This window comes from Heloderma suspectum, chromosome 1 (assembly GCF_057233095.1).
Source record: "Heloderma suspectum isolate Gila_16-S chromosome 1, 16-S_ref, whole genome shotgun sequence".
Lineage (NCBI taxonomy): Eukaryota > Metazoa > Chordata > Lepidosauria > Squamata > Helodermatidae > Heloderma > Heloderma suspectum.
The window spans coordinates 243,284,215-243,306,554 of NC_139458.1; positions in this window are offsets into that span (position 1 = coordinate 243,284,215).

A 22,340-nucleotide genomic window follows, 5' to 3' on the forward strand; every position below is an offset into this window, starting at 1 on the left:
CACTTCCCTGGTTCCACTGGGGCCATCCGTGGGGGGGGGGGCATTCCATCCCCACCCCCAAATCCTCCCCAGCCGGCTCCACTCCACAGTGACTCCGCAGAGCCACCAGCCGGGGCCAGCCACAGCCGGAATTCCAGCCGCTGCTGGGCTGCTGTGGTGTGGCTGCAAATGGCGGCCACTACGCCATTTGCGTGGCTGCCTTTTTTGTGATAGGATACGTAATTACTTGCGTAGCCTATCATGGCAAAGAGTAGGGGCGCAAATGGCATAGCAGCCGACCTTTGCGCCCCTGCTCTTTGCCGTGATAGGCTAAGTAAGTATTTACGAGGCCTATCACGCTAAAGCAGCCACACAAATGGCGGCCGCTATGACAGCCGCCATTTGCGGCCACAGCAGCCCGGCAGTGGCCGGGAGACCAGCCGGAGGAGCCGCTGCTGCCGCTGCCACTGGAGCTGCCACCGGAGCCGCATCCGCCGCCAGGTAAGCTCTGTCCCAGGGGGATTCCGCAGGGTGGCGGTGGGGGGAGCCCATTCCACCATGGAGTCCGTGGCGAATTCTCTGACATCCCTAAACACTTCACAGCTTTTAGGAGAGTTCACCCTCTGAATACTTGAAGCACTGTGTCTCCAACCAGCCTCCTTTCTAATCCCCTCCTTCCTTTCCTCTGAAGCTCCCGATGCTGCAAAGGATCAAAGCTGTGAATTCATTACTTTGGAAAGCCAAGGAAGCAAATATCAAAGACACACAGCTTCGACAGTAAGGCTCCTAAATGAGTTATTTTGATACTTGGGAATCTCAGTAACTTCTGGAGTGTGCATTTCGGGAACAAGCCTCATTGACCACAATGGGAGTTACTTCTGAACAGACACACATATGTTTGTGCTGGGAAGACAGGGATGGGAAACGCAGGGATAGGAAACCAGCACCCTTTCTAACCCGATGCTGCGCAGGGTAGAAGGTGCAAATTAGTTACTTCTGAATGGCAATCAATCAAACAATGGAGAATCACAGCTTCAAGATAGACAGGAAACACCCCTTGATTGTGGTCACGGTGAAAGGCACACCCCTGGGCAGGGCTAGCATACCGGAGGTCAATGCAGGGGTTGGGGCACCCAGGAACTATACTGCTGAGAACCCAACTTGAGGAAAAGAATCCGACTTGAGGCAGTCTCAGGAAATCCGTTTTTTCTGTGAAAAGCTCCAGGGTGGCTGCAGGATGGCCACGACATCATGTGCCCTGTATGACCTCGAAATAGAGCCAGCTCGCAGCAAATTGACCATGGAGACACCCACTAGGAATTAGATGGCCTCGATTACAAATATTTACTTTTCATTCACCTGAGTCCATTTCATGCACTTTACCACAGATCCTACTAGCACTGGCACAGTACTGATACAATAACCCTGTAGTATTTTCCACCTATGGAATGATTCTGAAACATACACACATACACACCATTAGATGAGTACATCTATATAAATGCATAGATTATTCCCTCTGTGTTCAGAAAGATTTATGTCTGCACAAAACTGCACAGCATTCCAGCATTTTTCTTTTTTAATGAAAAGTGCAGGGGAACTGATATGGATTAGGACCCTAAAGTCGGGAGCGGTATGGGAGCTTTAATCTTTTGCCTGCAATTTACATTACAACTGGATCCGTTTTTGGCAATGTAGATTAGTAGCGTGAAGGCCTGATCCAGACTGGGACCACAGCGGGGGGGGGGGAGTCCCGCTTCCCACACCCTCACTACAGTCCTCATTCATACCTACTCCCTCACCTCATATGTAGAACTTACATGTGAGAATGACTGAATAGGGCTAGATTCTCACAACCCTCTTCATGATGTACACAGAGTTTGAATGCATGTTTACTGTGTGAATACCTTCAGTGTGAAACAGGATCCTTGTATGTTCTTTCCCCACCACAAAGAAAAGGAATGCCAGGGACTGAGCCACCGATACTGTGAGCATCTCTACATGTAGGGGTGCACGAAAGCCACTTACCTGGTCTCGCAGCTTGTTCGCGGTGGGGGGGAGGTGCTTTGCTGCTCCCCCCGAAGTTCAGGCCGGGGGGGGAGGCTTCCTGCCTCGTCCGGCCGAAATTCAGGCCGGGGGGGAGGCTTCCCGCCTCGCCTGGCCAAAATTCAGGCCGGGGAGGAGGCGCCTCGCCTCGCCCGGCCGCGAAATAAAAAGTAAAAAAAAAAAACACACCCCCGTGATAGGCTACGTGACGATTAACGTAGCCTATCACGGCTAGATCTGCAAAGTCAGCCGTGATAGGCTACGTTAATCGTCACATAGCCTATCACGGGTGACTTTAAAAAAAAAAAAAGCGCGTATTCAAATGGCGGCCCCCATAGGGAGCCGCCATTCGCGTTCCTTATTTGGTCGCTGTAGTCTATGTAAATCTTTACGTAGACTACGGAGAAAATAAGGGCAATGCAAATAGCGTTGCCCTTATTTTCACTGTAGTCTACATAATCTTTACGTAGACTACAGCGACCAAATAAGGAACGTGAATGGAGGCTCCCTATGGGGGCCGCCATTATCCGTACGCGCTTTTTTTTTTTTTTTAAGTCACCCGTGATAGGCTACATGACGATTTACGTAGCCTATCACGGCTGACTTTGCAAATCTAGCCGTGATTGGCTACGTTAATCGTCACGTAGCCTATCACGGGGGCGTTTGTTTTTTTTTTTTACTTTTATTGGAATGGCGGCGGCGGCAGCCGGTCGAAAGACCGGCTGCCGCCTCTGCCCCTGTCGAAGACCTGACGAACCGCCGCCAGGACCCGCCGCCAGGAGGGACATTCGGGAAAGGTAAGTCCCGTCCTGGGGGGGGTGCGGGGTGCGGGGGGGCGGAGAATTTCTCCCCGAAACTACTTCGTGGGGCCTAACACGTTGGCACTTGGCCCCCCGAAGTTTCGGGGAGAAATTCTCCCCCATCCCTATCTACATGAAGCAAAAATCCCACACCCTGACTGGGGCTTCTTCTCCCAGAGTCTTTGAGAGATTTTGATTGGGGGTTTGGGACCGATGTAGCCCTGGCAGTTTCCATGGACTCTCTGTGGGAGCTTTCTCAAACAGCTTTTTAAAAGGTTGAAAAATCTTCTCATCTCCCTCCTAGAATTGAAAGTGGGGGCAAGGCAAATAGCTTTGGATTTTTGCCTTGAGTAAGGTAACCCCCACGTGATAGTGGAGGAGCTGGATGCCAGGGTTTCCCCCAGGGTTTCCCCCAGGGCTGTACCAACATGAAAAGCTGTAATAAGACTCCTATTTTATAGGAAAAAACAGGGCTGGCATGTTCCATAACAATATATCCTGCAAGAAAAATCAGCAACCTATGAGAGACAATTTAAGAACTTTGAACAATATTTGAGAACATCTTAGGACCTGTAAGATTTATTGGAGAAAATAATGGCTGAACCGAGGAGACGAAAAGGGCTTGCTTCAACACCTCCCACAACTCCTGTGTCAAAGGTGCCACAAACAGAAGATTTAGCAGAAATATTTACGATGATGAAAACCCTATCTTTGCAATTTTCGGGACTAGTTCAAAGCCTGGACTTAATTCAAAATTCCATCACTGATATGCAGAGAGCTGTGGATTTAATTAATGCGCCACAGAAAAAAATGGAGTCCAAAATTAATAAGCTTGAAGACCAAGTGGCAAGAAATGAAACTACAACACAAGTTATTTGTAAGAATATATCTGACAGAATCTCTCAATTGGAAGCCTATACGAAGAGAGCCAACATACGTATAGTGGGGATTAAAAGTTTGTCTAATGATGTGAAATTGTCTACTTTTGTGGATAAACTTTTGCATGAGATACTTTCTATATCCTCTGATTATTCTCTTGATATTGAGCAGGCATTTCATGTGCCAAATCCTAAAGGGAATGATTATACAATTATAGTTCAATTTGCAAAATTCTCCACAAAGTGTTATATCCTGAATTTGGCAAAACAAGCTGGACATCTTTCCTGGAAACAGAATAAAATTATGCTGTTCCCAGATTACATCAAAGAAGTGGTGAATAAAAGAAGGCAATTTATCAAAGCAAAGAATCTGGCAAAAGAAATGAAGTTACAATATTACTTAAAATATCCTGCTACACTTTGTATTGTGTCTGAAGACCAGATGAAGAAGTTTACACATCATGAAATGGCGGAGACTTGGTTGAATGTAAAAATGCGTGAGAACTCTGTCACAATTCCATGAAATTGAATTTCTAAACAAGTACTGTTAACTGCTTGTGTGTAGCTTTCATGATCTAGGCTAACTCAGAAGAAATTATTCTGAGAAATGACATATCTCTTTACCTTTATGCATTTTCTTTTTATTATTTTTCCCTCTCTTTCTCTTTATGTTTCTTCTTCTATTTTATATTTTAAAATAGACAAAATATCTAGTATAAAAATATTATTGACTGTTGAAGATTCATCTTAAGTTTTATTATATTCTCTCTTTTTGATTACTATTATTATTATTATTACTACTAATATTCAGGCTTTTGGGAATGAAGTGTAGAACTGTTGCGTTGATATAAAAGATTGTTTTACTAAATTATAAGACTGTATAATAGATATAGTTTTTTAAAATAGAATACCATTGGAGGTTGGGAGATGTTGGAGTTTATAATTCTTAAGGGGTGGTGAGGGGGACAGGGGGGGAAGGGGAAAGAACGTGTTTATTTTTTCTTGACTTCCTTCCTTCCTTCCTTCCTTTCTTCCTCTCCTTTCTTTTTTCCTTTCTTTCTTCTCTTTCTGTTATTATGGTGTCCTAACTAAAATATTGTATGGATGAGAATTGAAGTATTGAGTAGGTTGTTGGTAATTTTGGTAGTATTTATAAAGATAAAATAAATAAAAATATATTCCAAAAAAGAAGAAGAGAGATTATGATTGGCACAATACATGTGCTTTCCCCCCCATTGGGGTGTGTGTGTGTGTGTGTGTGTGTTTCTTTTGTGGGCAAGTTCCATATGTTTCATTTATAAACCCAGTAGATAGTGCTGCCATATTGTGCGATTCCAGAAGTACACCACCTCTTTGATAGTGGTTTATATTTATTACTGCACTTTCAGCAATTTTAAAAAGGCAGAATAAAGCTTAAAAATGAAGGGAGAAGCACAGGAGATTGATGACATCAAAAAAAGGGCCCCTAAACTTCCGTGAATGACCGACCATGCGTGCACAATAAAAGCCTCGTGTGAAGAGGGCCTGTATTTCTATATTCAAAACATCAGCACATGGGCCTCAATCCCCACATTTCTTTTACCTATCACATGGAAAAGAAGATCAAGGACTGGGGCCCCTGTGTTGCATTTCTGCTTTTAAGAATGGTGGTGAGGCCCTGATCCTTTTGCTTCCCGCAGCTGATCCATTGAATTCCCTCTGCCCCTGTTTCCTGAGGATCAAGCTCCAAAGAATGTGGTGGGATCAAACTACCAAGGAATGCAATAGGTTTCAACACAGAATCCCTCTAAAAACACTGGAGTACTGGCGGCATTCTAGCTTCAGAATGAAAATGAACATTCATGACGTAACTTTGACAGCAGTTGCTGCCATAGGTTATAACAGGGCAGAAATATCCTTAATAATTTTTGAACGGCAGCTCATAACTTCGCCAAACTAATGAAAGGCACACCTCCTCAACAAGCCTGAACAAAGTGCACCAGTAGTTTTGACCATAATTTTAAAGGAATATACGATAAGTCATCCTGCAGATTGGAGAAAAAGGGGTCAGTTTTCAGCACTTTTTAACTTTCCATACTTGTGGCAATTTTTTTCAGATTGGTTTGAATTTTTGTACCATTCTGGACCTCATCAGCTAGATCGTGGATGCCAAGTTTCAAAATGTTAGCTCAACAGGTATTTTTATAAGCAATAGCATTTTGAGGCTTATAATGGTAGGACCTTTTTTTGCAACTCTCCTTAAAGAAAAGGGCACCCCTGTGCCCCTTTAATCTATTACTACCACCAGAACAGTAAAGGGGAGGATTGGACGTCATTGCTGGAAGGTGCTTGGCGTGCCTCCCAGCAGCGGTGTCCAACCAGCTATTCTCCTTGTTGGCCCTTTCCATGGGAGGAGAAGCTCCCTGCAAATGCGAGGGGGTGTGTGAATGAAATTAAGTGGGGCAGCGTATATGAAGAAACTGTTTTCAAGGGAGCTATAGTGGAAACAGGCAAGTATTCACAGCTCCTTCCCTGTTCCCTAGATTTGTCATGTATCCGTGCCTATCAAAGGAAAATCTGGGGGAAAGCCCAGGTTATTACCTAGGGCAATAGAGATACAAATATTTATCTGGCTCTGGCACAGTTTAGTTGTAGACTTCCGACTTGCTCGACTGAGCAACCAAGTAGCAGGATGTCCAGAGCAATGACTACTCATGTTGCTCTGAAATATGAAACTTCATGAAAGTGTGATCTTTGGGAGAAGGGGAAACTACTTATAAAGTTTTTTCAACTAATTTCCCTTTTCATAAGGAAGGAGCTCTTGAAGAAGGTAATTTGGTCTGAGCCCAAATAGTCCTTGAATGCTTTGGTCCTGTTTGCAAGCAATGAATTTTGCGGGATGTTTCTCTAATTTGCGGGGAGGCGGGGGAGGCAGTGGTGGCATCTTCTAGTATTTTTATTGTTATTATTAGTAGCATTTTGCCACCAATGGCAGCAACAGCATAGCTTCTCTCTCGGTGGCCTGACCAATATTCCTTTTGTCCCCAAATGTTCTAAACACAATGTTAACCCAGGACAATGTGGGCAAAAAACAATAGCTGCAACAAATGCCAAATACAGCTCATTTGCTCTGTTTATAGGCTTGATTCCACACACAGAGAGACCTGATGAAAAACACTAAAACAATAATTCATCCTATCCTTAGTTTCCATGAAGTATTTTCAGAAATATGAAGCAGCTAGTGTGACTATATGGAATTTTAAGATTTCATGTTTTAGAATTTCTGAAGTACATGTGTCAGTTTCTCAGAACCAGGGGGCAGGGAAAGATTCATTAGGGCACCATACTTCTAGGGCTAAAAGCTCTGGAGGAAAAGAATACCAAATGCACTGTTATTTTTAGTCTCCTATCTTTCATCAGTTTCCCTGGTAGATTTTGGGTGCAATCCTATGCATGTTTAGACAAAAAAAAAGTCCTACAACTCCCAGCATTCCCCAGCCAGCCATGGGAGCTATAGGATTTTTTTTAGCCACTAATTTATTATTATCATTGGAGGCCCCGTTATATGTCTCACCACCTAGAGAGGCTATATTAGTATATTTGCAAGATGGGGCCTTTTCGGTAGCAGCATCCCAATTGTGGAACTCCCTCCTGTGGGAAGTGACAAGTGAGATGGTGATGATGATTAATTTCATTTCTATACCACCCAATAGCCAAAGCTCTCTGGGCGGTTTACAACAATTCATAAGACAATAAAATACAGCATAAAAGTACAGCATAAAATATTGCATAAAATTTAAATATACAAAATTTAAAACAATCTAGACAGCTAAAAACAGTTTCAATGCAATACTAGACCTGTTTAGTTGACTCGCATTAATGCCCCATTAGATGCCATTAGATGCCTGGGAGTAGAGGATAGTCTTAACCGGATGCCAGGCGGCCCTCAGTGGGGAGCTCATTCCATAGTTGGGGGGGCACCACTGAGAAGGCCCTCTCCCTTGTCTCTACCCTCTGGGCCTCCCTCGGAGGAGGCACTCAGAGGAAGGCCCCAGATGTTGATCATTGTGTCCAGGCAGGTTCAGGTCGGGAGAGGCAATCCATCAGGTATTGCGGTCCTGAACCATGAAGATTGGCTCCTTCCTTGTTCATCTTTAGATGGGTAGTAAATACTTGTTCTGTTGGGCTTTGAATGTGATAAAATGTTCTTATTTGTATTTGATTGAACAGTTGCTTGATTAATCAGTTAAAAAGATTAATCAACTAATATGTCACATGACTGCCTTAATTATTTTTAATCAGAATGCTGAAGACAATTTCAAGGATACAGTTTTACAGTGCTCTAAGTCACAGAAAGAACTAGGTGCTGCCAACCAAGCTAGCCAAAAGGCATCACAATTCTGTTTTGTGTTGCCTGTTGGTTGTCCTGGAAGGGATTACGGTCAGCTGTTCTTATTTATTTAACTCAAAACAGCTTACAACAGCAAAATATACAAAACTGTAGCCACATAATGGAATGAGAAGATATCCTAGCAGGGCCTAGGTAGCACACTTCCGAGAAGTGAAAATACAAGCATATATATGGAAAAGACCAAAAGGCCACTATCAAGCCCAAATGACCATCTACTTATTAGTTCACCTGCAGATGAATATTATATCCCAGCGTGTGCCAATTAGATTCCAGATGCCTAATTACTGTATGAAAACAGCCTTAGGTTTGCCTAATTTGTTCTATGTTTTGTATTTTTGGAGCTTGAAAGATTTGGTGAAGCCCATTTTCTATAAGTATTAGCAAGAGATGGATGCCAGATCGGACATTCAGTTCCTAATATTGTAGGATTTATCGGGCATGCTGAGTACATAAAAGGTTACTTCATGAGTAATACAATGCTTGCTAACATTTCCTGATAATGTTGTATGCTCTTTATTGTTCCAGGGTTGTTGTTGTTTTGTCATTTAGAGCAAGCGTATTTATTATGCGTAGATGAAAGAAAGTTATACACTTGGTACATGGTAGTTAGGCACAGTGAAGCATGTTGTAAGTACATTATTTTAAGTAGTTTTGTTCACCGTAATCTTCATCATTTGTTCCAGCGAATGGTTATAATAGTAGGTTACAAATGCAATCTTAGAAACTTGTGACTAGTTTTAGGTAATGGCCTTCCTTCTTTCTCTAGAAATAAATCCTTATCCTGACCCTATACACCATACTTTAGTTCCATACCATTCCTTCTCATAGTAACTTGAGGGGCCCTGTGTGCAAAACAATAGGGCAATGGAACAAGGTCACCCACAGATAAGATGGTCATGCCTACATACTTGGAGAACTACACCACTGTGGGTTGAATCCTAATTTAGTCTTTACACCACTCTCATACACACACACACACACACACACCACCTTCCCCCTCACCCTTCCCCCTCCATTCTCAAACACATACACAAATAGTCTCCCCACCACACACACACACACTCACACACTCATACACACCGCCAGTCAGTGGGCTTCTTTTCCCAGCTGTTTGGTGGGCTGGGGGCATGATTTTCACAAGTAGGGAGCAGGCTCGAAGGGAGAGTCATCCCAGTGTGCCTTCTCCCTCATGTAAATTGCACTCCACACAGTCAACCAAATAGCTGTTTGGAGGGCTAGGGAGACAACCACTGTGATGGGGAAGAGTGCACAAAGTGTTAACCCTCCCCGCATGGCATCCTCCCATGGAATATTTATATCATGGAATATTTATCATCTTATTTTAAGGATTAAAGGCCTTGGGGAGAAGACACTTGTAGGATCAAATCCCCCTTTCTACCTGTGTCCCTTAGAGAGCAATCCTATGGCCCCTAGTGAGCATCTGGGGGGCCATAGGATAGTTTGGTTTTTTGGGTCTGAGGAAAATGCCCATCAAGCAAAAATGCAGAGTGGGAGGAGCGCAGAGGTGAAGATTGCTTCCGTGCTCCGCCCGCTCTGCACAAGATGCCTATCAGCCTCCAAGTTCAGAGGCTGACGGACACCCCAATAGCATTGTGCCCTTAAAAACTTAGTAGCTTCATTTCACATTTGATTCACTGAAAAACAAGGACTGTTAACAAATATTAGAAATATTAGAGATGCTGGCTAAACTCATATTTCTGGTGCTCAGGTATGACTTTCAGGTACTCAAAATGCTCCCCTCAAAGAAGGGGTAATATTAGCAGTCCTAATTTATTTTGTGTCTTGTAGTAAAATCTGAGTCAGAGAAGAATTCCTGTTCAAGTCCCCTCATACCTGCCAAGCCCTTAAATTTCATTTCCTCTCTACTCCATCTCAAAATGCATTCCCTTCCCCTTAAACCCCATTTACCTGGCTATGTTCTCAGTAGCCATCGGGAAAACTATATTTCCCAGGGGCTATCAAGGCTTTGCATCTCCTGGGCCCCATCTACATGGAGATGCTTTACAACATGATTCAGTTTAAAACCACATTTTCATCCACTTGGATTTGCCCCTCCCGTGGCACATTCAGCCAATTCAAGCGACTCTTGCATGAGAAAAAAATCTGCTTTCACATGGCAGACTGCACGGGAAATGGCATTAGTTCAAGCATATGTGGGTGGAGCCTAAGGATGTCGTGGATATCCAAGGGTGTGTGGAGTCTGACGGACATCCACTCGCTTGGCCTCCTGGACTGGAGTCCACGGACCCTGCCAGGCACCTGACCCTTTTTGGTGTGGTGCTCAAGCTGCCAGCCGGTCTGCAGGCACCTAGCAAGTAGTGCACAGCCATCTGCTCCCTTGCCGAGCCACCATTCTGCAGGAAATGGCAGCTCGTTCTGTTATGCAAAGGGGCTTTTTATACAATGGTGGTTGTAAATAAGCCCATTTATGTTATTTAGACCATTTACGCCTGTATTGTTGCATAAATGGGCTTATTTATGGCCACCATTTGTGTAAAAAGCCCCTTTACGTAAAAGAACAAGCCACCATTTTCTGCAAAACGGCAGCTCAGTGAGGGAATGGGCAGCTGCTTGCTGGGTGCCCGGGGACCAGCCAGCATCTTGCACCCTGCACCCGACAGGGTCGGGTACCCAATGGGGGTCCATCGAGCAGTGAGAGAGATAGACCCAGGTAAGTTCGCCCATCCCTAGTGGAGTCTCATGGCATCAACAAGTCATTAAACGTATGTGCAGGTCCACCACAGCGGATAAGGGGAGATTGAAAACAAAAGGCATCAACACACTTCCTTCTTTAAAGTCATTAAATCTATGCGCATGTCTGCTGCAGAGGATAAGGGGAGACTGAAAACGAAAGGCAAAGCATTCCCCAATTCCCCACACCTCTCTCCCCTCCCGTGCTGTGTAAGTACTAGTGAAGGCAATGTGATTTACTTCTGAGTAAACATGTTTATCCGGGCTGTTTTCAGCTAGTTGTTCCTTGACATCATTAATCTTATGTGAATATGCATACCTGTGCAGGAGGGGACTTTAAAAAAAGAAATCCCAAAAGCAACATGTAGACTTTCTCAGGAGTAAGGCTTATTTGGGAAAAAACTGAACACGATCACTGGACAGTGAAGCCAGCTCCTCTCTTCCGGTCCACACTTTGCTGACACAGCTTTTCCTTCCTCTTTGCAGCGCTGCTCCTCCCATCTGCCACTGAAGTCAGTATCGCTAGTTGAGGTCACACAGATTCCCAAATCACACTGAAGCCAGTGCAACAGGAAAATCCATCACAAAATGACGTTGCAAAAATGCGGGTTTTATGGCATGCAAACCTGCAGTTGCTGCACAGGCGGGGGGGAATGTCACGTACCATGATTGTGTGTGAGGCACAGTAGCACCACAGTAAATTTCCCATGTAGCTCCAGCCCTGGTATGTTTCCATGCAGTACTCCAGACACCAGAGGGTAAGCAAGGGAAGGAAAGTACAAGAGACAAAAACAGCACAGGATCAGTGATTTGTGGGCCAGGAGATAAAATAGATGGGCACTTCCTGATAAAAACAAAACGTTCTATTGATGAATCTCAATTATTATGTTTTCTGTTAATAGTTGCACAACCATTAGTATACTATCATTTTGATATCCTTAGTACCACATATTTATTAATGAATAAATCCATCTGTGAGGTGGATGTTTGGAAATGTGTTGTGATGGAGCTGGAGGCTGGTAACAGGCAAGAATCATAGAATCATAGAATCATAGGGTTGGAAGGGGCCTACAAGACCATTGAGTCCAACCTCCTGCTCAATGAAGGAATCCAAGTCAAAAAGCATTCCTGACAGATGGCTGTCCAACCTCGTCTTGAATGCCTCCAGTTTTTCACTGGCAGCTGGGATTGCTCTGAAATAGGTTCCTGTTGGTACTGAAAACTGTAGTTTCAAAGAAGTTGTTCAGTGTGTTGGGGCTGAGACCCCACCCTTGCTTTGTACTCAGGTTACTTGTCTTTGGGCAGGTTAATTGTCTTTTGCCACACCTCCCATGGCAGCCATTTTGTGGTGGCACCTAGGACAGTTTCTCAAATTACTAAATGTGCCCATGGCCCAAAAAAGGTTCCTATGCCTGAGCTACTAATCTATATTTCCTGGGGAATTCAGTGCACCAGCTAATGATATTGGTGCTGTGCTAGAGTAGTTTACACTATTGCAACATAATTTACATTAGCGGTTGCGCCCCATGGGATTCTACCCAATATCTTCTCCCCACCTACATGGGATCTTCATCCCCCACAAAGGTGTGTTTATTGGGGAGAAGAATTTCATAGACTCATAGAATAATAGGGTTAGAAGAGGTCTACAAGACCAAGTCCAACCCCCTGCTCAATACAGGAATCCAAGTCAGAGCATCCCTGACAGATGGCTGTCCAGCCTCAATTTGAATGCCTCCAGTGGGGGAGAGCCCACCACCTCCCTAGGTAATTGGTTCCATTGTCGTATTGCTCTAACAGTCAGGAGGTTTTTCCTGATGTTCACCTGGAATCTGGCTTCCTGTCACTTGAGCCCATTATTCCGTGTCCTGCACTCTGGGATGATCGAGAAGAGATCCTGACCTTCCTGTCTGTGACAACCTTTCAAGTACTTGAAGAGCGCTATCCTAACTCCCCTCTGTCTTCTCTTCTCAAGGCTAAACGTGCCCAGTTCTTCCAGTCTCTCCTCACAGGGCTTTGTTTCCAGTCCCCTAATCATCTTCGTTGCCCTCCTCTGAACCCTCTCCAGTTTGTCTGCATCCTTCTTAAAGTGTGGTGACCAGAACTGAACACAGTACTCAAGATGAGGCTTAACAGTGCCGAATTCTGTTTCTGTCTCCCAGGGTATTAGCTATCCCACCCAATTTTGTGTCATCTACAAATTTGATAAGCATTCCCTGCACCTCCAGATCCAAATCATTAATAAAAATGTTGAAGAGCACTGGGCCCAGGACTGAGACTTGCGGTACCCCGCTCGTTACCTCTCCCCAGTTTGAAAAGATCCCATTGATAAGTACTCTTTGAGTCCAATTCTGTAGCCAACTGTGGATACACCTGATCATTGTTTCATCTAGCCCACCTTGAGCTAGTTTGCTCATCAGGATATCATGGGGCACTTTGTTGAAAGCTTTGCTGAAGTCGAGGTATATGATGTCCACAGCATTCCCACAGTCCACAAGGCAGGTTACTTGATCAAAACATGAGATCAGATTTGTCTGGCAGGATTTGTTCTTGGCAATTCCATGTTGGCTTCAAGTAATCACTGCATTGTTTTCAAGGTGCTTACAGATGGATTGCTTTATAATCTGCTCCAGAATTTTTCCAGGGATTGATGTCAGACTGACTGGTCTGTAGTTCCCAGGTTCCTCCTTTTTACCCTTTTTGAAGATAGGGACAACATTAGCCCTCCTCCAATTCATCTGGCCCTGGAGATTTGAACTCATTCAAAGTAATTAGGTGTTCTTTGACCATATGCCTATCGATCTCAAGCTGCAATCCTGCCCCTTCAGCCTGTACTTCGCCTTTGCCAAGGGGCTCATAGACCCTCTTTTGGGAGAAGACTGAGCCGAAGTAGGAATTGAGCACTTCTGCCTTTTCCTTATCATCTGTTATCATTTTGCCATCCTTATTTAAAAGCGGAACCACCATTTCTTTCCTCTGTCTTTTACTATGCATGTATCTGAACAAAGCCTTTTTGTTGCTTTCAGCATCCCTCGCTAACCTCAGCTTGTTCTCAGCTTTAGCCTTCCTGACGCCATCCCTGTAATTCTGTGCTATCTGCCTGTACTATTCATTTGTAGCTTGGCCTTCCTTCCACTTCCTATATGTGTCGGTTTTGTTTGCAAGTCATGTCTAAGCTTTTTGTGAAGCCACATTGGCTTCTTCTGTTGTCTTCTGCCTTTTTTTCTCATTGGAATTGTTTGCAATTGTGCCTTTAGAATTTCCTTTTTCAAAAATTCCCACCCGTCTTGGACTCCTTTTCACATTAGAGTCGCTTGCCATGGGACCTTACTTATCATTGTTCTGCATTTATTAAAATCAGCTTTCCTAAAATCCAGTGTACAGGTTTGGCTACACTTGGCTTTTGCTTCCTTTAGAACCAAGAACTCAAGGATAACATGGTCACTTTCCCCCAGAATTCCCATAAGTGCTACTTGATCCACTAAGTCATCTCTGTTGGTTAGGATCAAGTCAAGGATAGCTGATCCTCTAGTTCCTTGCTCTACTTTCTGTAGGAGGAAATTATCAGCAACATAAGTCAGGAATCTCTTGGAGGGGCCATGTTTTGCAGAATTTGTCTCCCAACAAATATCAGGGAAATTAAAGTCCCCCGTTACTATTACATCATACTTCCTCAAAACCTTGGCAGTTTGCTTTTCAAAAGTTTCATCCTTGCCTTCTCTTTGATTGGGTGGCTGGTAATAGACTCTGACCACCATGTTCCTTTTATTCTTTGCTCGATTCTTTGCTCAGTGGGGCTACCAAGCTCATCCTCCTGTATTTCTGTGCAGAGATATGTATTTTGAACATATAGTCAACTCCACCTCCCTTTCTGTTCCTCCTGTTCATTTTGAACAAGTTATATATTCAATTGCTGTATTCCAGTCATGGGAGTCATCCCACCAAGTTTCAGTTACACCTATCAAGTCATAATTTCCCTCCTGTATTAAGAGTTCAAGTTCATTCTGTTTGTTTCCCATACTCTGGGCATTAGTATATAGACATTGAAGACCACGTGCTATATAGTCTGTCTTCCTTCCTACATGTTATTGGGCACTATTAGAGCTGTTCTCTCTGCTGTGGTGCATGAGTCTTCATCCATTGTTACCCCCAACTTTACATCTCCCTCCCCCATGAGATTCAGTTTAAAGCCCTCCTGATGAATTTCTTCAAGCTGTGGCCAAATACATTCTTCCCAGCCCTTGTGAGGTGCAACCTCTTGCCAGTAGTCCATCTTCCAGGAAGTATAGCCCATGGTCCCAGAATCCAAATCTCTTGTGTCGGCACCACCTTCGTAGCCAGTCATTCATCCGGAGTATTTTTCTTTCCCTTTCTATCCCTCTTCTAACTATTGGAAGGATGGATGAGAAAACTATCAGGCCCTAAAGTTCTTGAGTTTCCTTTCCAAAGCTTCAAATTCTGATGTGATTTCTTCGTAGCTTCGCTTGGCGGTATCATTTGTTCCCACATGGATGAGAAGAAAGGGATACCTGTCAGTGGGCTTTATGAATGCAGGCAACCATTCAGTCACGTCTCTAATCCATCCTCCTGGGAGACAACATACCTGGCAAGTCCATGGATCTTCGCAACATACTTGGGATTCAATCCCACGCAGCAAGGAGTCTTCTCTTCTTGTTGTTGTAGGCCTTGGTTTCATTGCCTCTGCTTGACTGACCTTCAACCTCTTGCTCGATCTCATGCAGGGTCCCCTGTAATTCTTCCTCTGCAGGCTGTCCTCCAGTCTTATCCTCATGTACCTGGGAATGGTTCCATAGTTCCACTGCTTCCACTGGTGTAGAGTGGCTTCTAGGTCTTCTGCTCCTAACTGTCACCCTTTTCCAAGGAGTATCCTCTATTTCATTTTTCCTCACCTCAGCCTTTTCCTCTTCTGCCTCAGCTTGCTGTTGCTCTTCTAGCTTCTGTTCTTCACTTTGCTGCTGTAGTGCCATCATTCTGTCCAAGAACTCTTCGTGTTCTCTTATTCCTTGGAAGGTCAACACTCACTGCTCCAGTCCTCTTACTTTTTCTTCCAACAGCATGATCAACTTGCACTTGTTGCACGTGTAGGCCGTGTTGATCTCAGGCAAGAAAATAAACACTGCACAGACCTTGCAGGTCACCACCACTGGAGAGTCTTTTCCTTCCATAGTCTCTATTCGCTTTATGTTTCTAGCTTTCTGCTTGTACTGGGATAGCCTGTGCTTTGTCCTCTATTCACTGGAGGTTAAGAACAGAGTCTACTGGTATGGAAGTGGGTGTTACAAGAAAAAGACATTTTTAAAAAATGTTAGGGGCCTCCCCCTTGACCACTCCTGCTGATCTCCCCTGCCAAACTCCTGTGCTCTCCCTGTGCACTTGCTCCGATTGCTCTCTCATTCTCTGGGAGCTTGCTTGCTTTTATAGCCCCTAGACGAGCTGGACCAGCTTCCTCTGCTCTGCTCATCTCGGAGACAGGAAACAGACTGAAACTGAAGAGACATGTTCAGGTTTCTGTACACAGCAACCTTCAGCTAATAAAAAATGTTTTGCGATAGTGTCCACACCATCCTTTCCCCAACGTGGTGCCTTCCAGAGGGTTTGGATATCAGCCCCCATTAGTGTCGGGAGGTCGCCCCTGCCGCCTTCTGAAATCCTCAGGTAGCCAGAATCAACACTCAGACAATAGGTCTCTTTTCCAAGGCTTTATTCCCATTCAACCTAATGACACTTACAGATGCTTAATGCTTGATCCTACGAGTGAGACTTAAGAGGGCTGCCTACTTGGGAGCTTGGGTTCTAACCTTAGGAATCAGTTGATCTCCATTTGGAGGTGAAAGTGGGAAACCTTTGTACTTATGGGCTAGGAGGAGAGAGTCCACCCCTTTCCCGTGGGGCATCAGGGTGCCGCTGTTGCCATTGCGCCAAGCGGGCTGAGCACCTCCTTTCAGCGCCCGCCATCTCCCGCTTGACGCTGCACCGAAGCCTAGCATCCAGAAACTGCTGTTGCACCTCCCTCTCCCTGCCAGGGTCACTGTCACTCTCAGGAATGTGCACTGGGAGGGACCCTTCCCCTGGCTGCACCTCTGAACAGTGCGCGGGCTCCTCCCCCACGCTTTCTCTTCCTAAGAATCAGAACTGCTTTAGGGCTCTCTGGGCTCCGATCCAACCCTGACAATTAGCCCCAGCCACAATGGCTCATGGTGAGAGAGGATGAGAGTGGTTGTCCAAAATGTCTGGAGGGTGTTAGGCTGGTGCCCCCCAGTGAAAGGGTGTATTTGATTACAGGTGACATCATTACATCTCATTGCAGTTGCTTGGATGGTGAAAGAACTGATGGAAGAGCTGGTGTTCACAGACGTTCCACTCTTTGGCTTCCCCACCCTGAACCCCTGTGACTAAACACCACCCTTGCTCTGCTGCTGCCACCTGCTGCCCTGGCATCTTTTGCTGTTCCTTCAGTGCTGCAACCCCAGTCTGGGCTTAGAGGCTGTTCCTGTCAGGAATGATTCTGAGCATGTGGAGATAGTTAGCAGCTCAGACTCAGAATGGGAACAGCCAGAACTGGGGGAGGCTCCCGCCCTAGTGAGTTCAGATATGGGTGGGCGTTCTTCTCATGACCTTGGCACACAGGTGGCTTGGCCTGAACCCCCCCCCCCCTTTCCTCCTCCATGAGAACTCAGGTCTCGAGGGAGAAGGAGTGTGCAGGGTGTGACTTGAAGGATGCTAGAGACCGGACAGAGCGAAGCAGGAAAAGTTAGAGGCAGAGCTCAGACATTCCACCCAGTTAGCCTACGTAGGAGGGCACAACTGGAAGGGAGGGGCATCCCCCCCCCAGTTATTCTGGCTGGCAAGTTCTTGTTTCAAACTGCCAGCAACATCTCTAATTCCCGCTTGGCTCCTCTACTGATATTCGTAATTGTGTGGAGTAGCTGTTTTCCTTTGTAGCCTGAGAGTCTCCAAGGATTTGCATTTGTAAAGAATCTGGTTGTTAACTAATAAAGTAGTGAGCCTGAAGCCTGGCACCCTGGAGTGTGTGATTGCCAAGGGAGAGGACCAAGGGACCTGACAGTGCCTGCACAGTGCCTCTGCCAATACAACTAGTGCAGTGCTGCCTTCTCAAGTACAGGAGCAGAGTTGGAAAAGGACTGCTTGGAATATGAAGATGAGGCTTTCCTTTACTCCCAGGAAAGGAAAGCCTTACAGCCAATGAGTTTACTCAGAAGTAAGCACTGCTGAGTTCAAGGGACCTCAGAACCCATAGTGGAATGGGAAAGGCAGAAATGGTCACTGGAAGCCCAGTCAGTGACCTGCCCCGCCTTCCCACCAATCTGTTGTCATGACAATGTTATTCAGTACCGCCAGCAACACCCCCTATCACACGCCCACACAAAGCGGGACAGAGCACTAAAGGAGAAATACACAACAGGGAGGAAATGACAATTTCAGTCCGAAGCACAGAAAATGCCGGGTTTCCCCCATTCTCAGATAACACGGGAAGAAGGAAGGAAAGTTGTGAGATAGCAGCAGGAGAGCAGCGGCATCATCTAAAGCTTCCACGAAAACCAGTAAAGAAGAACGGTCCTGCTAAAAACTCAGGTGCGAAGAGAGCCTTAGTTAAAGGCCCCCCAAAACGTGTTCCTCCTGTAAATCTTACTTGTATAGATGAAACACATGATAACAGAGACCACATCTGGGATCCTTATGCAACCAAGCTGGCCCTGGTATATACGTATGACTGGGTCTGTAAGCAGGGAGATGAAAAATGTCCCATGTCACATTTGTCTTTTGTCTGTTGCTGATGAGTCTTGATAGCTCCCAGTCTTTTGCCTCTAACATGACCGTTGCTGGTCAGGTGGCTGCTTCTACCATTCTCCTTTGTGGGGCTTGAACAAACACCTCCTGTTTCCCAACCCCATGCCCTGTGCAGGGACCTCATGGGGCAGCTCCTGTGGAAATGCAGCTGTTGCTTCCCTTGTTTCGTGTCCTGGTTCATTTGTTTGTAGGCCTGCCCAGTCTTCTCCCCACACCCCACTCATTTGTCTTGGAACCATTTTCCCAGGAGAGCCTGTGGATTCTCTGTGCTGGTTTCCAACAAAAGACTGTACAGGTGCTTTGTTATGTTACTTGTCCTCCCTTCCCTTTGTGTTGTGCAGTCAAAAGGCTTCTTATGAGGCACACACTCTTTCTGTGTGAATTGTTTTGAAGTATTCAAACCTAAGGATGGAAAAAAATGTCAATTTCACTTCCTCCTACATTCAGTTTTTTATCTCAAATTCTTTCCATCTCATTTATGAAGAAATCTGCAAAGTTTAATGAATCCTTAACTGAATGAAATTCTCTCTCATCCCTGTTCAAACCATCATGTGCAGAGATTCCTGGAGACTTCCACTTGCTAGATTCTTCCTGCCTGTGCCACAGCAGTTCACGTAGCACAGAGTGCAGTGGTGTTATCGTTCCTGACAGATTGAGTGGTGGGCGAGGTGGGGAGATGTCATGAGAGCACCTCCAGGTGTGGGGGGGATCATCATGAGTAGGGATGTCAGAGAATTTCTCCACGAATCTCGGGGAGGCCTAATGCCAGCGCATTCGGCCCCCCGAAATTGGTGGAGAAACGGTCTGCCCCCCCGGCCCCCCCCCCGGGACGGGACTTACCTTGTGCGAATGTCCCTGGCAGCGGCAGCTCCGGCGGTGGTTCGGCGGTGGCAGCCGGTCTTCCGATCGGCTGCCGCCGCCATTTCCAAGTTAAAAACAAAACAAAACAAAAAAAGTGATAGGCTACGTAAAGATTTACATAGCCTATCACGGCTAGATTTTAAAAAAACACCGTGATAGGCTACGTAAATGTTTACGTAGCCTACCATGGCTGAGTGGGGGGGAGGGGAAAAACCACGCGTACACAAATGGCGGCGCCCATGGGCACCGCCATTTGCATATGCACGTTTTTGTTTTTTTTTCCACTCAGCCGTGATAGGCTACGTAAACATTTACGTAGCCTATCACGGCTGACTGCAGGGACGCAAACGGCAGCGGCTACAGCCGCCGCCATTTGCGTCCCGGCAGGACAGTAGGATTTGCGGCCGGAGGGACAGGGCGCCTCCCCCCCCCGGCCAGAATTTCAGGGGGAGGGACGGGGCACCTCCCCCCAGCCAGAATTTGGGGGGGGGAGGGATGAGGTGCCTCCCCCCCCCGCGAATCAAGATTCGGGATCAGGTAAGGGACTTTCGTACATCCCTAATGAGAACAGAATGAGAAGTGTGTTGGAGCATTACCCGGATTTTCATGGAATCGGCTTTGGTGCGTCAGGGACACACGAAGCAAGAAGAGCCAAGTGTACCAGTACCGTTAAAATCCGGTTTTCAGGGGTTACACAGCACTTGAAAGGAACATACTTCCAGGTGGAGTGGGGGGAGTAGAACTGAACGTAATCAGACTGGCAGGGGCTGCTCAACCAATAAGAGAGGCTTGTTTGTCCCGTCCCCTCCCCCGGCTCCCCCCGCTACTACATTATGAATGAGGAGCAACTAATTCACAAATTCTGAAGGCTCCCTTCTGGTACTGTATTATCCCCCCCGCTCCGCTTTTCCCCAATGTGCACACTTTTGCCTTGAGAAGCCAAAATCCCCTGTTCTGGAGTGCAGCATCTGAAGGCTTCCCATGAAAGCAGCCTAGCCTCTCAATTTCACCCCATTCCAGCACTCTGCCAGGGAATTATTAATTCTAATCCCCCTTTCTACACCCCCTTTCTCCTTCTCTCTGCTTGCAGTCAGATGAGAACCTGCCCTGATCACAAAATGATCACTACTGTGACTTTACATAACAACAAAGAAACTACAGAACATCAAAGACACACAGCATTGAGACAGCGATTTCACAGAGAAGGAAAAGAGCACTTTAGGGTGAGTTACTAAAATCAGCCTTTAACCCTTTTAACGCTTTAGTGATTTACCATGGCTCTGTATGCATTGAGATCTGGTAAAGATTCACTGTGGGGGAGCAAGATTTATTTCTTACTTCCAAGTAAACATGCACAGAAGGGGGAATATGGGAAAACCTACTTCCATTGGGGGAACATGAGGGAATGGGGTGTCCCACCCCCCAACCACATCACTGCCAGGTCACAGAGGCATGCCCAGGACTAAACGTGGGAGAGGGGGACATGGCACACTGTGGTAAAACCGTCAGGGAGCCACTTTCAGTTTGTTTGTTTTTTTTTAAAGAAAGATGGAGTAAAAGGAGTTTCAGAAAATGCGGCTTTTCAAGAGGGAAGTGGCTGGTTGGCAGCGGATTGGTGACGACATCATCTGTTGTGAAGGAACTCAGACTGCTCTAACTTGGCAGTAAATTGCTCATGAAGACAGCCCCCTGATCACTGTGGGTAGATTAACTTCCATGGCTGTCTGTCATGACGGCGTCATCACTGTGCATTGGTGGTTACCAATGGTATTGCCATGAACACAGTGGATATGCCTGTTATTGTTGCTCCATACTTTGCTTTTTGGAATGGCATTTCCCCCTCAACTTTTGTGCTAGGAATGTATAAGGTACTGCATACAAGCATATGAGCATTCTAAATGCTAATAAAATCCAAACTCTCAGAAATAGATGCTGAGCTCCACAAACAGTCCAAGTTTATTATTACATTTATATCCCGCCTTTTTTCCTCTTGCAAGGAGCCCAATGTAGCTTATATGGTTGTTGTCTTCTCCATTTTATCCTCACAACAACTCTGTGAGATAGGTTAGGCTGAGAATCAGTGACTGGTCCAAAGTCACCTAGTGAGCTTCTTGGCCAAATGGGGACAAGAACCCGGATCTCCCAAATCCCAGTCTAACACTCTAACCACTGTACCACACTGGCTCTCATTCCATACAGTTCTTTTGAGAAATGGCCAAGAGACAGCAGTATTTCTTTTAGTCCAGCTGTGATTGGCAGCAAGACTTCAAATAACAGGCCATAATAGAAAAACAGCTTTCAGATTTGGTGACTTTGCAAATACCATTTAATTGCACGTGATTAAAGTTGCAACAGTGCACAAATTCACCCATCTGTTTTTTGTCACAGATTTGCATCCTGATGCAAGTACTAAGAATGTGGAATGATTTCACCTCATGATTCAAAATCTATTTTTAAAACTTTGGGAAAGGACAGCAGTTAAACGCTTATAGGGTGAGTGAGTGAGTGAGTGAGTGTGTGTGTGTGTGTGTGTGAGGGCATCTCTACACCAGCCTAAAATCCTGCATTTAAAATGGGGCTTTCTGTTTCCGTTTTAAATGCAGGATCATGACGACTCCCTTTTTCACGCTCTTCCTTTCCCCCCTCCTTCTCCCTGTATCTGATTCTTCCATTATCTTTCATTGATCTCGCTCCTCTTCTTGCTGCTTTTCCTCTTTTCACGGAGGGAACTCAAGCGGAACACAATGGGGTCATCTGATACCTCATTATCTGCGATCTATTTAAAAACGGAACAAAGTGCAGGAGATTCACAGCATCATGTAAAGAGCCCGCAAAGTTCCGTGAAGG